Source organism: Chiroxiphia lanceolata, chromosome Z, assembly GCF_009829145.1.
Source record: "Chiroxiphia lanceolata isolate bChiLan1 chromosome Z, bChiLan1.pri, whole genome shotgun sequence".
Taxonomy (NCBI): Eukaryota; Metazoa; Chordata; class Aves; order Passeriformes; family Pipridae; genus Chiroxiphia; species Chiroxiphia lanceolata.
In genome coordinates this window covers 1693461-1713580 of record NC_045671.1, presented here as the reverse complement: position 1 = coordinate 1713580, position 20120 = coordinate 1693461, and the positions used below count along the sequence as shown (strand labels likewise).

Genomic DNA, 20120 nt, shown 5'->3' with positions numbered 1-20120 from the left:
TCATTAATGACCTGCAGCTATATGGGAAACATCAGGGTATTAACTAGAATAACTCAGGAAGAGATGGCCAAAAAGAGGTGAGCAGCAGGTGTTGCACCACACAACCTGCTGAAACACAGCATCTGGAGAGAACAGCCTGAATTTACCCCCTTTCTCTGCCTTACCCCACTCTGAACCTCTCTCCCTTTGTCTCTCTCCAGTCTGCAGTATGTAGTGACTGTAATTATGGTTCACCTCGCTGCCATGCAGCCACACCACCTCCAGGTACTTAACTTCTTTTAATCTTGCTTCATGTTCCAGTCCCTGCAGCCCACTCGTGATGTCTGCTACTCTTCTTCCAACACCCTCAATTCATCAATAGCCATGTCAGGCTTTGACCTCCAATTTTCTAACTGCTTGGTTAAACCACTCTGCCACTGGCCCTGCTCCTGCCTTTGTTAAAAACGAGGGGGGAGCCTCATTTGCTTTCTTATTTGATCATCACTTCACTTCTGTGGTGTGCGCTCTGCTTCCCTGTCTCAAAAACCCATCAACCAGCCCCGTTCCAGACTGACATTGGGGCTGTTGTTACCTTTAATGAGAGGAAATTATGGTTAATGCTTAATTTTAATTTTTCCCCCTCCTTTAATTTTTTTTTTTTTAATGGCTTTCCCAGCAAAAGCAGCTTTGGCAGAGCGCTGCCACCTGAATGCTAATGAACGCCGAAGGGACCTGACGTGTCTGCCTCCCTGCCAGACATCAAATTGATTTTCAAATTGCTTTGATGACATAAGGTGGTTTCACAGTTTGGACCTGTGTGATTACCTGAGCATTTATCTCAGTGGGCTCTTCCACTTGCCTGCTTTAAAATAACCCAGGCTGCTGGATTGGACCTTTGTGATGGAGGTTATCATCCCCTGGGCTGCTGCCAGATCACGGGAGTCCAGTCTGAATTTGGATTATTTGGATAAGGCTCCTGGCTGAGCCTCTGCAAACAAGAGTGTGGAGGCCAGTTTGCAGTTCAATATCAATGACATCTTTAGCTTTCCACTTTTGGAGGACAAAAACAACCTCCAAAGAGGCAGTGTCTGCACCATCCTTGGAAACATTCATGGAGGGGGCTCTGAGCAACCCAATCTAGTGGAAGATGTCCCTGCTCATCACAAGGGGGTTGGATAGATGGCCTTGAAAAGTCCTTTCCAAACCAAACCATTTTATAATTCCAAAATATAGATGGTTCAGTGTCAGGAAAGAGTTTTGGATGTCTAATGAAAATAAAAAATCAATTTGACTTGGGGAATTTTGCCTGCTGTGCATGGGCTGGGACAGCATGTGGCTTACTGGTTTATGTTCTCTCCTTGGCCAAAAGCATGGGAATTCAGAAGGAAGGGCAATCAGAGAGCTAAAGGATGTACTGAGAAGCCAGGAGGTCCCTACGGAGAAATTTCAGAGCTCAGACACACTTGTCCCTCCTTCCAAACACTCACCCTCTGAGTGGGTGCTGGATGGGAAGAAGGTGCAGCTGACAGAAGGAAAACGTGATTTAGTGGCAGCTGAGACTCTCTTCCATGAGCAAAAACCTAAGCCCAGAAGGGAGGGGAACACCACTTGCCAAAGGGAAACCTGAGCATCACATCGCTCCAGGCACCAGTTTTAGATCCATGGGAAAAAGCAGTGAACCAAGGTGGCCAAAAATACGACCCCGCACCTTTTATAGCACAGGTGAACACCCAGTATTTCATTGAACTTCAACCCACTGTATGGTGAGTAAAAAACAGGTCACCAGCTTTGCCAGAGGGATGTGAGATGGCCACTGTGCCAAGCTGGTATGAGGGCTCAACTGAAATAAAAGACATAAACTGCTGCAGGCTGAACTCAGCCTCCAAATCAACATGGATCAGAGACTGGGATAAGGGGGAGTGAAGGGAAACACAAACCACTCACATTAACCTGTGGGTAACATAAGCAGTGGCCCCAAAGATAGTATTTCTTTTATTCCCACGGACGGCTCTGTCTCGGTACGTGCAACAGCTGGAATGCAAAGGGCTGGAGTGCAATTTATGGAGTGCTTTGTGATGCCAAGGGACGAGCAGAACAGCAGGATAGTATTTATTATCAGTATTTTACATTAAAAGGAGCACGGCTCATTGGTAGTTTACATTTCTGGGGCACCTTTCATCTCAAAAGATAACAGAAGCATCCTGGCTAATAAGGGGGGGGGGGGGAGGTTAAGTCAAAGCCTTGCCCCACTGGCTGTACCCAGGCAAATAAATATATATAAATAAATATATATATATATTAGGGACCAGAGCAATTCAAATCACCACGTTTAAGTGCAGCCACTTACAGAATCACAAAATCAACCTTCTCCCCAGACCTCTGAGTGAACCCTTGCAGTGCCCACCCAAAGAAATAATCAGCATTTAGCAGCATTTCTCTCCCTGCTTTGTATCACCATGTGGGCACTCCCCACTTGCACCATATAAAGAAAAAAAATAAAACACAGGCAGCCTAAATAGACTTTGGACAAGGAATGGAGGGACAGGACAAGGGGGAATGGCTTCCCACTGCCACAGGGCAGGGTTAGATGGGATATTGGGAAGGAATTCTTCTCTGTGAGGGTGGTGAGGCCCTGGCACAGGTTGCCCAGAGAAGCTGTGGCTGCCCCTGGATCCCTGGAAGTGTCCAAGGCCAGGCTGGATGGGGCTTGGAGCAACTTGGGCTAGTGGAAGGTGTCCCTGCCCATGGCAGGGGGCTGGAATGAGATGATTTCTAAGATGATCTTTTGATCCCTTCCAACTCAAACCCTTCTAGGATTCTACAGTATCTCTTCCCATTGTGTCAAGCAGAGACATCACCAACAGTAGTCACTTACAAACCCTAGTGCATCAGGGACTTGCACAGAATAGCCCAAGGGTGACAACTCAGCCTTTTTTTAGGATTAGGGCCACAGCAGCTAAAGCAAAAGAAAAACCACCATGCAGAGCAGGTATAGTTTTACCTATCAGGCCACACAAATCCCTTCCAGATCCCGTCCAAACTCTGCTGCTGACAGAGAAAATGAATTTTGCCTTGCACCCTGTGGCAAAGAGAGCTACAAGTTGCCTTTTTCAGACACAATTGTTTACAGCATGAGTAACACAAAACGTTTTTCCCCCACATACGGGCAACCATCTGAAGGCCCTGCTACACCAACACTTAGGCAGCACCAAGCAAATGTTTGGTGACATTTCCCTATTGCCATCTCATTAAATGAGCTCTAAAAAAACCAATAAATACTGCTCTGGTGCTATTTTAACAGCAGAAATATCCACTGGCAGAGACTGAAGCGAGTCAGGTAAAAGTAACAGGAGAAGAGAAAATATAAAATTGAGCATCCCCCCTCTCCTCCAGTGAAGAGCAATGCCTTCCTGTTAGCAATTAAAGAAACAAAAGCTACGAGGATGCTGCCACCCCTCTGCACGCAGCTCTTCCCAAGCCTCTGATGTGGATGACAGCTACTGGATCCACACTGTGCAAAATGTTCCTCCAGAGGTCTGAGACCTCCGTCTCGCACGTTGTGGCGCTGACAGCTCCGAGTCACCAGCGGGAGCTGGGACTCTCCAGCAATTCCAGTGGGATCGCTCACCACCCCCCCCCCCCACGCTTCCCAACCACCCCTGACTTGCTTTTGGGATGAATTTGGAAGCTTTGCCTGGTAATTAGGGAAGTCAAATTGTCCGGCCCTGACCTCCAATCTGCTCAGCCCCTCCATTTGATGATGTTGCCCTTGCAAAAAGGCTGCCAGTATTTTGGCAGGAACGGGCTGCTGAGCAACTGATAACACGACAGAGAATTACATCCCTGGAGACTGCAAAGGGATGGTTTGAATAGGGGAAAAAGGCACAAAGGATTTCATGCTCTGGTTTGGAAATTCAGCAGCTTTTTCAGAGTAATTTGTGGACAACCCTGTGATTTTTATTTTATTTTTTTTCGATCTCATCTCTTTCCTTCCTACTGAATATCACATGGTTTCCTCCAGAACCCAGTATAAAACTAGTAGAGACTCACTCCAAAGCAAAACTCTTCTCTTACCAGTTCTTCAAACCCAGGGGAACGATTACAGTAGAAAGGAGCTGAAGACAGAAATGAGCTGGGGGCTGATCCTCAAAGATCAATTAAGCCTCTGGCATCCCTCATTTTGATGATGCTCCTCCCTGGGCTCCAGCAGGCAGCATGATGCATCTCCTGCCCAAAATGCTAAGGAAAGAACACACATTACTGCCTGCAAAGAGGGCACATCAAGATCAATGGCTTGTTGCAGTACCCAGTGTGGGAACAGTCTCGCTCCACCTCCAGACGGGTGGTAACAAGCCCTACAAAGCAAAACATCTTCCACCACCGAGCTGTCTGTTGAGTTTAATCTCCAAAAAAGAGGAACTGCCCGGAAAAAAACCAACAGAGTTTGCTTTCAGGTAGGTAGGAGGATGGTGGTAGGAGAGTGCAGCAGCTTAGAACTGTAAAATCATAGAATGGTTTGTGTTGGAAGGGACCACCTAGTTCAACGCCCCTGCCATGGGCAGGGAACCTTGTACTAGACCAGGTTGCTCCAAGACTCATCCAGCCTGGCCTTGAACACTCCCAGAGACGGGGCATCCACCACCTGTCTGTGCTTGGTGGGCTCAGCTGGGATAATGCTCCATAAGCTGTGGTGCCACCTCCCCGAAGTGTCTCATCACCTTCTCCAGCCCCGCAGTGGCCTCTCAGTAACTCCTGCCATTGGGTTATTCAGGGCCCCACCTGCTCACCTGTGGAGCCCAGGGCGGCCAGGGAGGGCTGGGATGCTGTTTTGGGCACCACAGGCCTCCTTACAGCCCCACCATGAAATCCTGTCTTTAGGATCACCAGATGTTAAGGGGTTGTTCTACCTATTCCTGCAAGGGTTTTCCATCAGTTGCTGTCACAATTTCCAAACCAGGGCATTCCGGGAGCTGGAAGGGGTGAATAAATTAATTTTTTTTTTATCCAATGACATCTCCTACTTGTGCTAAAAGTGAGAAAAAAAATAGCTTGAGTCAATGAGAAACAGATTTGGGGGGGAAGGGAAAGGGGTTCGGCAAGATGGAAAAAGTTTGCTACCCCTACATGTTTTGTTTGAATCAAAACAAAATGTACTAGTTCGCTACCAAGTCTTGTTTAACCTTTCCTCCTTCTAACTGTTAACTGTAATTTCCAAACAAAAAATTAAAAAGCTTCATTGAGAAGATGTCAAAATGTTTTGGCATTTCCAAAATGACACATTTCATTTTGTCATCTCACATGAAATGCCTGGACATTAAAAATAAATTAACTCTCCCTGGGGATTTTCAACATGTCCACTTGCCAAATTCAATTTAAGCTTGTGCATAGTTCAGGCTTTCCCAAATTCAACTTTTGAATTCACAGAATCACAGAATGGTTTGGACTGGGAGGGACCTTTAAGACAATCCAAGTTCCAAACCCCCTGTCAGGGGCAGGGACACCTTCCACTAGACCAGGTTGCTCCAAGCCCCATCCAACCTGGCCTTGGACACTTCCAGGGATAGGGCAGCCACAACTTCTCCGGGTAACCTGTGCCAGGGCCTCACCACCCTCACAGCATAAAATTTCTTCCTAATATCCAATCTAAATCTACTTTAATTAACTTACATTGGAAGTTCAGTATAGTTTTGGTCCAGACTGTGATGCTGATACCCTCAGATGGATGATCCACCTCTGTACATTCCCAAAGCTTGATCTCCAGCCAACATCTCAAGCCTGGAAGTATTTACACCTCATGAAAATATTATATATGAAGAGAATGGGTTAGCCTGTGACCTGAAAACAGCCTCTCAAATTATTTTAACATGTGTTTCACTTCTAATATACTGCTGTCATTCATGGGGATTAATGGCTTTTATTAACCACCTGATCTGAAGGCATGGGAGAAAACTGTCTCTCCGTGCACAGCTCAGAGGGAACATTATTTATCTGCTAATGCTAACACATAATAAAAACAATTTCCGAGTAGATCTCACCTCCCATACACAGACAACCATGTCACACCATGAATGATTTGCAAGGCTTTGGAGGCAAGACAAAACCAGACAGCAATGACAACCAAAGGCATCGTCTCACAACCCCTCTTCATATGAGTAACACTTGTGCAGATAAGCAAATCCATTGACCAAAAGCCTTGGTGAAGATTTTTGGGGACACACGGGTGGTCACACCCATTCTTGCTTTTCCATAGGCTGGTGGTGGGACTCAGCAGAGACCCCAGACTGGCTGCAGTGCTCACCAGGAACTTGGGCTGTCCAACACGGCTGTATGAAGCTGCATCCTGCTTCTAGAAGATGTCACATAGAATCACAAAACAGTTTGGGTTGGAAGGGGCCTTAAAGATCATCTAGTTCCACCCCCAACTACCATGGGGATGCTACCTACTAGGTCAGGTTGTTCAGGGCTGTGTCCAACCTGGCCTTGGACACTTCCAGAGATGGGGCAGCCACAGCCTCTCTGGGCAACCTGTGCCAGGGCCTCACCACCCTCACAAGCAAGAGTTTCTTGCTAACATCTATTCTAAATCTCTCCTCATTTAGTTTCAAACCACTCCCCCTTGTCATACTCAGTGGTTCCCATCCAGCTTGGACAGACAATGGCTAAAGGAAAACTTGCACCGTTAGGCTTTAATCCATCAGCACTCTGGTGTGACCTTGTTGAGTGACTGATGGACTAAAGTGCTTCTGAGTCAGTCCAGCCAGGGGAACCTGCCCCCAGGCATTGCCAACAAGGTACCTACTTTGTCCAACATTATTTATCTGATTTCTATCTGAGTATAGAGTCCCCTGTCATCAGTAACACCTTGTCCCCATTTTGCTGTGGGGGCTCTGGACGGGTTGCTTTTCCTGTTTTTACCTCTTAACATTGTAATTTACTCAAACTGAAAGCACTTAGCACCAAGGATAAACCTGAGAACCAGACAGATAACCAACCTACAAGAGACTTCGCTCTCCTTCTGTAAAGTCTAACCCAAGATATCCTTGCACTCTCCACCAAGACCCTGAACAGGGCTATGGGAGGTCTGAAGCGCCGACTCTCCTCCAAGCACAAGCCTCACATTGAACTGCACACTAAAGAATAACTCATATGTTTATACACCTTGCTTGCACAGCACGGTGCTTGTAGGCTAGAGGCTCAAGTTCCTTCTTCTGATTCACTCCTTGAGCGAGTCAAACTGTTTATTTGAACTCGAATCCACATGAGGTGCAGAACAGCTCAGGCTTCAGCTCAGTGCCGGCTGCACTCCCATTGTCTGCCATATAAAAGCAGGTATCCTGGCATGGACACAGGAGGCACGAAATACAGAAGAGGACAAAACACTGCTTTTGTAAGACACCTGCAGAAAAAAGAGAATTAATGCAACAGCAAAAGAAGGGGGAAAAAAAAAAAAAAGGAGATCTATATTTTGCTTTTCTTCCCTGTTGTCCTTTCTCTGGATCCCTTTACCTCTCGCCTTTTTGAGGTTAGGGACAGAAGAAGCAGCCTCTTCGCATTCAGCCTTTCCTCCATTCTCCACACTTCTGTATTTAATCCATGCCCTTCTGCAGATTTTTAACTTTCGACGCCTGAAGCTCAGCCAAAACCTCTTATTAGCAGAAGTTGGCTCTTCACCTGCTGAACTACAAAAAAAATTAAAAAGCAATCTTATGAGAAATACAGAGCTCCTGGGAACCCTAGAATGATATGTGTTGGAAGGGGCTTTAAAGATCATCTAGTTCTACCCACTCTGCCATGAGCAGAAACACCAGACCAGGTTGCTCCAAGCCCCATCCAATCTGGCCTTGGACACTTCCAGGGATCCAGGGGCAGACACAGCTTCTCTGGGCAGCCTGTGCCAGGGCCTCACCACCCTCACGGCCAAGAATATCCCATCTAACCCTGCCCTCTGACAATTTAAGGCTATTAATACAGCCATTAATTTAAGGCTGCTCATTTTCTCTGGACTCCTAAACTGAAAACCTGTCGGTACAAAGTCAGACCTGCGCTTTTCATCAGCAGGAATCCTCCAGCTGGAAATCAAGGCAGTGAAGGAAATCCTGTTGAGCCTGCCAGGTGTGTGAGTACTGGACCAAAGCACTAAGGTGGCGCATCCAAGACTTGATGCACATGCACTCTTCCAAGCAAGGTGCATTAAAGGTTCCCTGACTCTTTTCTTCAAGAACAAGTCCAGACCTTGTTGATTGGCACAGCAAATAGTTTCAGTAACTATTTCGCTCATATAGGAGTTCTCTGTCATTGCAGGTGAGTGGAGTATCCACTGCATGAGGTATTTTTTCCCACCAACACCACATTCAGAAACATCCCACACATGAGCAGCAACTCACAGAAAGGAGCAATGGCAAGGAAGAGCTCCAGGCTTTGGGAAAGGAGTTCCTGGACACACGTTTTGATGTTTGAGGTATAAAATAAATGTATTTCCTTGCAAGCAGTATCTGATGAGCTCTGCTCAAGATCACATCCAAGGAGCAACAGCCCCTGGAGTATAGTAGAGAATAAATGGGCTCTAACAGGGTATTTGGCTGCTACATTAGTATTAATCCCCTCAGCAGCTAAACTGTAGGAGGCTCGTGAAACCTCTGCCTTTTCCCCACTGTATCAGTGAAAGGTCTTCAGCAATTTCCACCCAAGCAACTGTGCTTTGTGAATAACGGGACCATTCATGGAGTATAATTTTATGACCTCATTCAGGCAATTTTAGCCAAATTGTGTTTTCTCTTTTGAAGTACAGCCTTTGGTGAGGCGAGATTGTTCGCAGCCACAGAAGCAACAAAAATACACATTTTTTATTTCCACAATCTGGGGGGTTTTGTGTAATATATTTCCAGAATACCTGTTGTCCATCAGAACAATGCTTCTCCTCTGACAGAGCCTATAAGCATCACTCAAAGACCATGGTATCTCACAAAAGTTCAGTGGAAAACAAGAGGAAAAACTCCCTGGGTAGGTATCTGAAGTTTTCCCATCTGAGGATGGGAGTGGATTAACTGAAAGGAAATTAAATAAGCTCTAAGGTCTCAGCTCACTGCTGGTACCAGCAGATGCAAATCCCAACACAGAGCCAAAGCCACATCCACAACATCTCTCTGAAGGCAGCATGATTATCACTGTAGGAAACAACATCACAGAATGGTTTGGGTTGGAAGGGACCTTAAGGTTCATCTCATTCCACCCCCATGGGCAGGGACACCTTCCACTAGCCAAGGTTGCTCCAAGCCCCATCCAGCCTGGCCTTGGACATTTCCAGGGATGGGGCAGCCACAGTTTCTCTGGGCAACCTGGGCCAATGTTTGAGTGCACATCAGGATGTAGGGAAGAGTTCTTCAATCTCTTGGGGCAAAATAGTCACCAGAATTAAGGTGGGACAGCACTAAGGCGGTTTGGTGAAGAAGAAAACCAAGAAACAGCTATCCTGGATCTACGTCCCATTGCTTTCCCAGTTTTCCTCTACATCTGCATCCCTTTGCCTGTTTCATCTCACAAGGTGAGCTCTCCAAATGCTGCATCCTGCAGTTCTCTGAGCCTCAAGTCCTACCTGCTGCCAGGACCTACCTACAGTGAAGAGGCTGGCCTCCCATCTTCTATCTCCTTTCCACCCCAAAAATTTAATATGAGGTTTTGCTTCATGCCAAGATCTGTATCCGAAGTAATCCTGTTCCACTTATCACAAACACTGTCATAACCAAAGCATAAGAAAGAAGAGAGAAACAGAGATGGAGATAGAGAGAGAGATCCCCCTCCTGGCATGTATCTGAGACAGGAACCACTCGTGTGCCTGTAGACCAGCAGGAAGGTATCCACCAGCTGAAGAAGGGACACCAAAATGACAGCATGGTAGGTTTTTAAGGACAAAACAGGGGGAAACCATGGCCATGATACAAGCAGCTACTTTCCAACCTACTTAAGGCAGATTAAAACACAGGAACAGCTTCTTGGCTGGCCCCTGCCTGCAGTAGACCAGCAATAGAATTTGAACAAAAAGCCTGGTTGCGTTCCAGGCCTGATGCATTTAGGGAAGTTGCATGTTGTCCCTGAAAGACCCTACCACCCCAGGCACAGCACACACTCTCACAGACACCCTTTGGCTCTCACAGTTACTAAATTTACTAGAAAAACTAAACAAAGCTGTAATTCCCAGCAATAAAATCCTTTTCTGATGGCATCACTGCAGACCCCACTCGTGGATTAATCCAGAGGCTGCCCATTACCTATTAATTAGAGGACATTATTACGCAAATAATGAAAATGGATTAAACCCTCACTTATTAATCTAGTACAGTCTCTTCCTTGCTGTTCTCGAATACACCCCAGGCAAGCAGCTACAATTTTTGAATCATAAAAGTGACAATCTATGGGCTGACACTTCTTTAAAGGATATCTTGAACATCAAAATAAAACAAAGTAAAACTGCCTTGTCCCCTGAGTGCACCAGCAATAATCAGTTGTTAACCCAATCTCCCCCAGCCTTCTGGGTTGAGGGAGATGGGACGTTTCCTTCCCAGAAATCTCATCCCAGGGGATCCCAGGATGCTTCTCCCCATCAAGCATATCTGGGCACCCACAGTCCTGGCCCGATGTATTTCTGGCCTTCACCCAAAGCAGCCTTATGGGAAATACAGAGCCCCTGGGAATCACAGAACCATAGAATCTTCTGGGTTGGAAGGGACCTTTAAAGGTCATCTAGTTCAAACTCCCTTGCCATGGGCAGGGACATCCTTAACTAGATCAGGTTCAGAGCTGGTCTTGAGTATTTTCAGGGGTGGGGCATGCACCACCTCTCTGGGCAACATTGGGAGGCACCATTTCATCCCTCTTCTTTCTCCTCCCAACAGCCACCTATCCATGCTCCCTAACAGCAGCCTGTACTGCAGGGAGCAGATGGTACCTCCTAAACCACACCCTCCTCCTGAGGTGCAGCATCTCCCCTGGCTGCCAGGTGGTTTTTACTCCCACAGACCCGCAGCACAGCTCCGAGACAGCTTTTGAGAGCCACGCTCGCTGTCACTGTGGCAAAACGCCCTTTGGTTCACATTTTTGCCCCTTGCACTTCTTTTTTCTAGCATAGAGGGACCTCTCTTTTCCCCGGGCTGTGTGTGTGCAGAGCCAGGGCACGGCAGGCAGGGCTGGGAGTGCTGTGCACCACCGATGTCATCGGCTGCCCAACGTGAGGGACGGAGGCTGGACGCCTTGTTTTGCAGCTCTTGACATGACTCAGAACGGCCTGGGAATTACATCTGGAATAAGTGATTAAAAAAACCCTGACTACTCCTCCATTACCGTGCAGGGATAATGCTCCCAGCAGAGCCATCAGAGCTGCACCCTCACAAATGACAGCAAAATTAGGGATGCTGCCCGGCGAGGATGAATTACACCAGAGGTACTGAGAGCTCCTGCTCCTCCAGACTGTCCCTTGGGTATGTGGAGATAGGAATAAGGGCTTGGAAAACCCACTGTTTGGAGGGGAATCACCCAGCCTGCATTCAGTGGTGCTCTGAACACCAGTACACAGTCACCTCCTGCAAAAAGCCCTTCTCCAAGAGGCCAATCTCCTCCTGGCCTGCATTTGCAGGCAGTAGCTGTTTGGAAAAACCTTCACAGGCATGGCAGACATTTTGAGATGGAGGTGCCCAGACCCTCAATCATATTTTATATCTGTCTCAAGCATTAAAATATGCAGCTTGGGTTTTCTTGGTAGGGAGGGAATCCTGGTGGGAGGAAGGAAACAGGATGATTTCAGAGGAATAAATGAAGAGCAGAGGAAGGCTTTGAAAGGGAAGGGAGGAGGCCTTTTGACTAAAAGTAAAAAAAAAAACAAACCAGCAAAAATAACTTGCTCAGATGGTGTCCTGGGGATTTGGGCCCTAAAATTTCAGCTACCTTCACCTACAAAGGAGCAAAGAAGCCAAAGCATCAGACAGACCTGAAAGATCTACCCCTGTGATCACTAGTCCACAGGCATCATCTGGCTTTACAAATAACTATCACAAGGACTAGATGGCAAATTCCCTTCTATTTTTCTGGAAAGCTCCACACTGTTGCAGCCCCATCTTTCCAGGTGCCCCATAAAACCTCACAGAGCTTGGGAGAAAAGCATCATTTCTGATCTCTCAGTTGTGAAAAAGAGCACAGGAATTCAATTACCAGATAAACACACTTAAGCCTATGTGCTTGGGTAGTCCCCAGATGGGATTAACTCACAGGCTTCATAGCTGAGGACCAGGTGCACGGGGATTCCAGCCCTTATTTAGGTACCCACCAAAATCAGTTTAATGTATCTCATCTAGAGTGGCTTGGTCAAGGTCGTGCATGGAGCCCGAGCAGAACTCACACCATGGAAGTCACCAGAAATTCATTGTGAAGAGCCCATAGAGGATTAAAAAGGGAAAATAAAACCACTCTCCCTCTCAGATCTGATTCAATTTGCATTAATCCAACCCTGTTCTGTTCTAAGACCCCAGCCCATCCAAGCAGCTGGATCTCAAGCCTTGCCCTTTGCTCATTAGCAGAAATTAGCACCACAGCAAACATTCAGCTCCAGTCTCCCACCAGATGGGACTGAGCTGTGTGCTCCTCCCTTGTGCTGCCCATTCCAAGTCCCCTCTTTCTGGAGCCACTCCCACCTGCCGCCAACTACATCGTACACGATCATCCCACCTCCTGACTGATTAATAATCATTAAGGCTGAAAAAGCCCTCCAAGACCATCAGAGCTACCCTCTGACTGATCCCCATCTTGTCACCCAGCCCAGAGCACTGAGTGCCATGTCCAGTTTTTCCTGTGTTACCTCCAGGGATGGGGACTCCACCACCTCCCTGGGCAGCCCCTTCCAGTGCTTAACAGCCCTCTCCATGAAGATGGACACTCCTTGGCTATAGTTAGGTGAACTGGATGGCCAGCAGTCTAAGGTTCCCCATCTCTTTTTCACTGCCCCAAAACTCTATTCGTCGGCCTCTTTCATGGCAGGTGATTATCCCACCCACCCCAATCCGCCACTGCGTTCTATAAAGTTTGAAAAGATCAAAATAACAATCTCTGAGGCCCAGAGGAAAATCCAAGCCAGCCCTTGTTTTGAACTTCGTGTGTATTTTGCACAAGTTTTATGAGGCAACGATCTAAAAGCCTGGATGGTTGATGCAAGTCAGGGTCATTTCACTGCAGACTTTAACATCTTCCCCCTCCTTACAGAGGGAGACATCAGAAGAACCACAGCTACTGGCTTTGGGCACTGGCTGAAGCTGTGTCACTACAATTACCCATCCATACTACAGAGAGGTCCACAGACCTTGCCAAGAGGGCATATTATCATGCTAGGCCAGCCACTACTGCTTTACTTGCAACATCAAAGACAATCCCTGCCCTGGAAAAGCAAGGAGGTGCTCCACCAACACAGCAGTGGAAACACAAAACCTGGAGGGACCTGTTGTGGTCACAAAGGGAGGTAGTGGCCAAAGGAGGGAGACACCCAGGTGTGCCCCCAGGGGTACCCCACCTCCTGGGATGCATTTCAGTCCTCAACATCAGCTTTTTGCTACCTGTCCTTACCTTACTTCCCCCCACAGGCTGACTTGTCTGTAGATACCTGTCATGCAGCAAGTGTGGGGGATCAGCAGCATTCCCATCTGCACATAAGAGCTGACTGATGCCAGGATCCAGGAGGCATCACAGAGGGGTTTGAGTTTGGAGCAACATTTGAAGATCATCTAATTCAAACCCCTGCCATGAAAAGGGACATCTTCAATGAGATCCCCACCTATCCTGGTCTGGAATGTTGCCAGGGATGGAGCATCCATCACCTCTCTAGGCAACCTGTGCCAGTGTTTTACCAGCCTTATTGTAAAAACCTTCCTCCTTGTATCTAGTTTAAATGGACCATCTTTCAGTTTAAAATCCATACCCCTCGTGATATTGCAACAGGCCCTGCTAGGACTGTCCCCATCTTTCTCATAGCCCCTTTAGGAAAGAGAAGGGGCTCTAAGGTCTCCGTGGAGCCTTCTCTTCTCCAGACTGAACAACCCCAACTCTCTCAGCCTTTCCTCGTGGGAGAGGTGTTCTATCTTATCTACAGTCCCCTGCAAGCCAAGGTGATCTCAGTAAACTCCAGCATGTGGCAGAGGGACACATAACAGTCTGTGCTGTGGGACAGTGGTCCAACATGAGCAAAAAAGTGTGTGCAAGTGTGCTTGTGAGTACTTTTGTGATTCTGTGGGCACATATTGTGCAACCACCTCCTCCCAGACTCATACGTGCATCTTCCCATCTCCTCCAACACCAAGCACAGTCCTGCCTGGATGCAAATCCACACCAACTCCAACACCTTCATGGCCCAACGCTGTCCTTCTGCCCACTTGGGCACCACAGAATGGGAAATGGCCTCGAAATAATGACTATAATTACAGCTTTGTCGGTCTTAAACGTAGCAGAGAAAGACAGTCCTCCTCTTCACGACATTCCCAGTATGACATATCACAACAAACAGCCCAAGGGAAATCTGTGGAGCTGGACATAAATGTTTTAATGTGCTCATGATAAAGTTTCTCAGTACTTACTGTCCACTGCCAAGAAACTGGGCTGCTCACTTGCATCACTACCCAGGCATGCATCCTCACCTGTTGTACACCAGGAGTCCTGCAAAATCCACCTCCTCTCAGGAGTATTTATGACTTCACACTAAAAGAAGGTTACGTTCCTTTTCTGTTCCATTTAAAATAAAATAAAAAATTAGAGAGTGGACAGACAGCTACGAATTTCTGAGGTTTGACAGCCCATAATCAGAGATGAACTCGCCTGAAATAGAAGGAAACAACCAGGAAACAAGCCCCTGAACTGTTTCACATTCATTTTTAGCAAGCAAACCAGGTGAGCGCAGCAACTGCTATTTACCCTCTGAGTCACGGGAAACAGCACCCAAAACAGATGCCTTGCCCCCAAAAAAAATTATACAGACGATTTGAGACAAGTCTCAGGGCTTGCAAGTTCTCTGTGAAATCCAGGCTTGGGACAAAGAGGAGCTCCAGGGCTGAGGTCAGGCTGCTGCTGGAACACCTGCACTTAGCAACGCATCATTGACCGAATTCTGCCCAGGGCATCAAAGCCCCACAGACGTCACCGGCTGCACAGTCTGGCCCAGTAACCCGTAATTTCTCTGTAATCAGAAGCAACAGGGTGAGAGTTTTAGTGGCCATACATAATTCATGTCTCCTGGCACGGCTGGGAAAGCGGGAGATGAACACACCACAGCCGGCAGCAAGGGCCACAAACGGCAAGGAATGGGACACCCCCATCACCAAAGACGAGCTCCAAGCGCCCTGCAGCACCCCAAAGGAAACTGGGAGAGTATCCTCCCCTCTCTTCCTGCTCCCCTGCAGCGTATCCCAGCTTTTTCCCCGCATTGCCCACGCAGCAGTAACACATGGATAGTGTCACTGAGGCTGGTACCTACGTGCTCGTGGGTGTCTGCTGCTCCTCAGCATGGACGAGGGCTGAGCATCTTGGTCCCACACAGCCCCCCTCCGTCATGGAGTATGAAAAAAGCCAGTTGAGTAGTTGATCAGCTGTAAGCACCGTTCAGTACTCCAACTATGACATGCCCCACACCCTCAAGGTCTCTGTGGTAGTTTGAGAATACCCTATGGAGTTGCTCCCTTGCAGCCTATAGCTGCTACTTATTTTCCCACTCCTATTGCCAGTCCACCATCGGCCTCATCATGATCATCACAGCGTGTTTCCTGCTATTTGACCTCCAGTAGGCACCCCCAGACACCAGATTCAGCCCTCACCCCTGCTGTGACCCCCCGCCCATCCCCACACCCAGGGAAGCTGATTTTATTCCACTTTTACATTTATTCTTCCCCAGCCCACTCTGATCTTTCCCTTGCTCCACTCTTGGTTTTGGACATCCCTGGAAACCCCTGAGAGCAAAACCTATACCAAGTTTTATACTATTCCAAAACACTCTTCTCCCTAAAACTATAAAAAACTCACTCTACCAAGGGCAATCACACCCTTCAGCTCCCACAGCTTTCCAGAAAGAGATTTCCTCACCTGGCCACCCATGGGTGAGTTTCACACCAGGGCCAAAGCTCTACCAGGTCCCTTCCACATGCAGAGTCTCAACTCCACTGTCACAGGAGCTAAACTGGAAGCACCTACCAGGGACTCCTTCCTCTGTTTTATGTCAAAAAGACACAGGACTGAGAACAGAAATAATACAGGTCCATCCATCCAGGACACCGACCATGATGCCACCAGGTCACACTTGGTGAAGCAGAAGCTGCTGGTTCCTGTGAGCCAAGGATGCTTGTTGTGGCAGCTGCAACCCAAGCACCAGCAGCAGGAACCTTCTGCTGGAAAAGGGCAGCCAATACAACTTCCCAGAAATGGGGGTTAGGTCCTGCTGCAGCCAAAATATCTGTGTTTCTCTGGGACGAGGGCTCTCCACCTGGCACGCAGTCTCCACTGATCTCCAGTGATCACATAAATATCAGCCCTGATTGAACTGCACAGGGCATGACATTTACCACCAGGATGTAACCTTTGCATACATCTCCTTCAAGTGATTAGTGCTGAGCACACCCCGTGCCATTTAGCCATCACTGCTGAATGATGATCAGATTAAGTCATGACAGAGCTGACGAAAAATGTGTGAACAGAGTACGTGGAGAGCACCAGCCAGCGCTTCCCAGCCCGACCACGAGCCAAGGGCAGCGGGAGGAGCAAGGAAAGCATCAAGATTTGAGGTTACCTAAGCAGAGCAGAACAGGCAGTCAACATTGAGTGACATTTGCCACTGCAAATCCTGGCAGTAAAGTAAGAGAAAGCTCTTCTGACAAGCACCTCGGGCTGTAAACCTCAGCACATCTGGGGAAGGTCAGCAGCCAGCACGTGGAAGAGATGAGGGCATAAGGCAAAAATTGGGAACCATTGGAAAATCTCTGCAAGAATTGGTTTCCTACAGAAAACAGGATCTCTACCGACAGCCCTCTTCGCACAGAGAGCTTAAAGTGCTGCTCAGCAGATCTGTTTTCACAAATTTCACTCAAAAATTGAGGTCTGGTCTTGGAGAGGAAGACTAATGTATCTCAAGCCTTGCTAAGGCTACACCTATCTGCTCAGAGAACAGGAAATGAGACCCTTCCCAGGCCACCAACAGCATCACTTACTTTCTCCCTTTCTTGTTCTGAACCTGTGCAACCCGACAGTTATCACACAACTTCTTCAATCCCCCTCCCACCTACCCAAGGTGCAGCAAGGGGTGAGCCCCACACACTGACTGGGGTGCAAGACCCTGGAATGATCTTGGTCAGACCACGTGTCATTCCTCATGTCATTTGCATACATCATTGATTGGGACCCAAGGAGAGGGAGAGGATTTCAGAGGGGAAAAAGACAGTGACAGCTCCTCAGCTTGAATAATCTTCACTGCCACTGTCACCAGCCACAGGGCCACCACTAGCTCTCCCTTTACATGTTCTTCCTTGGCCCCAAGACCAGGCAGACACAAAAACTTCTGGTTCCCCAGCAAAGACGGGAGCTTTGGGAAGTGCACCATGAAGCAACACCTCCAAAAGACCTGTGTCCTTCACCCCACTCCATGTCCTGGGATACCAGCACCCAACATACACAAAATACAGCCCCAAGTCCAGAAAAACAGTCTGTTACCTAAACCCTCCATCCCCTCCCCACACACAGAGCAGATCACAGACATCACTCTCCAGGGTATGTTTGGTATTGGGCTATAGGGGGTTAAACTTTATGTGCTCAAACCCAACATTTTTAAACCCAAAAAAGGAGGTGGAGGGGTGGGAACATGTGCCATACCCCAAGCTCTGCACTCCTATATTCAGGGAGATCTCACCTGAATTCTTATACAAACCTACCCAAGCCCCCAAGAAAATTAAAACAAAAACTAAGGAAGCGAAAATAAAACCTGATAAAATTAAAATTAAATCTAATGAAAAAAAAAAAGAATTAAAATAAAACCTAAGAAAATTAAAACAAAAACTACCTCCTGCAATCTGACGGTCCCTGGATCAGTTGCAGTACATCCTCGGGAGTTTTTGGGGAGGACACCTCCACACCAGGAAATAATCAACCGTGTCAAAATGACTGCACCCCATCTTCTGCCTGCAAGAGCTCCGGCTGGTGGGATTTTTTTTCCTACAGCAGTTTGACTCAGAGGTCTGGCCAGACTCGCAGCTCTCAAATTCGTTTAATAAATCATCTCCTAACCCCGCCCAGAAGCAAAAGGCAAATCTGTGTCTCCCAGGCACCTCCTCATTGGACTAACGTGCCTCTTGCTAATGACCCTGCGAGGAATAGCACGGCTCAAGTGACGTGTTTATGAAGATAAATATTTTAACTTCACAGTTAGCGCTGTAAACTCGTTCCAGACGGAGAGTCTCTTAAGTTGGTTCCAGGAGAAAATGCCTCGATAATTAATTTTTCTCCTTTTTTTTTATTTTTTTTTAAATTTTTTTAAGGCTATGAAATATTAATTGCAGCGAAACACGTAGCAGTGTCTTGCAGGTGCAATTAGTAGCTGCCAGTGGATGAAAAAAAAAAAAAAACCTGGCTGGTGAAGCCCAGGGAAGGGATGAGAGTGATTTCTCCCCTCGGCAGAGGGAATGCAGCGCTCTGCCCTATCTAATCTCACTATAGCAACGGGAAGACCTTGGCAACCCTGATCTTTACAGTTATTAAGATGGGAGCGGGAAGAGTCGGGAGCACAGTGCCGAGGGATGCTCAGCCAAGAGGCTGACTGCCGAGGAAATAAAGCATCCTCTCTCACTCGGAGGGGGGTGAAGGGTCTGCCAAGCTCTTGGAGGGGTGGAGACATGAGCCCAAGGCTGGCTCCCCAAAACTTTCTTGTGGTGGCTTTTTATGCCAAAGGGGAGACATGCATTTCCCCACCACACCCTGGAGAAGGCTCTGCTGCTCCTGTAGCAGAGGAGGCCACGGAGATGCTCCGAGGGCTGGAGCCCCTCTGCTCTGGAGCCAGGCTGGGAGAGCTGGGGTGGTTCAGCTTGGAGAAGAGAAGGTTGCAGGGAGACCTGAGACCCCTTCCAGCGCCAAAAAGGGACTTATAAGAAAGACGGGGACAAACTTTTCAGCAAGGCCAATTGCAAAAGAACAAGGGGTGATGGTTTTAAACTTAGAAAGGGTAGGTTTAGACTAAACAGAAGAATGTATTTTTTTATGCTGAGGGTGGTGAGGCACTGGCACAGGTTACCCAGAGAAGTCATGGACACCCCATTCCTGGAAACATTCAAGGTCAGGCTGGATGGGGCTCCGTGCAACCTGATCTAGTTGAAGATGTCCCTCCTCACAGCAGGGGATTGGAGTAGATGATCTCCCAACTCAAACAATTCTATAATTCCCCGATTCCCCGAAAGTTCCGAGAAGATGCTGCTCTCAGGATGAGCAGCCAGATGCTCTCCCTCAGCCCCCAGATTCAGCCACGAGGACGTGCCCAGACAGGATGGGGACAAGGAGGCTCCCCCATAACTGCCACCCTGCCTGGGGCTGGCACAGACCTGCCCCACTGCCACCTCGGCACTGCCTCCAGAGATTGCTCGCTCTTGGCTCCCGCCAGGATGATTCACCCTCAAATGCAAAGGCATGAAGTGCTCAGATCAGTTTATTGCAAAATACTACATCTTGGAGACTGCCTGGCCCAGAGCCACTTCAGTCCTGGGCTCCCAGACTGCAGGGACAGCCCCAGGGTTAACCTGGATGCCCCTCTAGCTCCTGGCCATAGCTTGGTCACACCTGGACAGAGCAGAGAGCTGTAAGACTTCTCCCCTATCCAAGAGGAGCAGTTCACTAAGACCTCAAGTCCTGCACCACCCTTTAAAAGGGTTGCTAGGCTCTGCAAAGCCAGACCCTGCAGCTCACAGACCAGCCCTGAACATCGCCCACCCACTCTGTTCCATCATCTCGTCATGACAGACACCCACCAGAACAGGCTACTGACTCAGGAGGACTGGTTGGGGGCTCTCCAAGGACAAATTGCTCCTACTACCATCCACACTGCTAGCAGAATAATAATAATAATCCACAATAAACTTTGAGGTATCGTGAGTCAG

The 20120-nt window shown here is 47.9% G+C and overlaps 1 protein-coding gene and 1 long non-coding RNA gene across 2 annotated transcripts in view; both read right to left on the bottom strand.

Annotated features, from left to right (window-relative positions):
- The window catches only part of ZBTB7C (zinc finger and BTB domain containing 7C), a 117384-nt gene extending 113281 nt beyond the window's left edge, over window positions 1-4103 (bottom strand). Inside the window, 1 exon segment of the mRNA XM_032676720.1 lies at window positions 4054-4103. The gene's annotated coding sequence lies outside the window, so the exon portion shown is untranslated.
- A 3099-nt stretch (window positions 4104-7202) lies between these two features.
- On the bottom strand, window positions 7203-14672 carry LOC116781121. Its single transcript, XR_004354766.1, has 3 exons — window positions 14583-14672; window positions 7486-7658; window positions 7203-7375 (listed from the first exon to the last, which is right to left on the bottom strand). It is a non-coding gene; the product is annotated as an uncharacterized LOC116781121 (long non-coding RNA).
- Between the last annotated feature and the right edge of the window lie 5448 nt (window positions 14673-20120).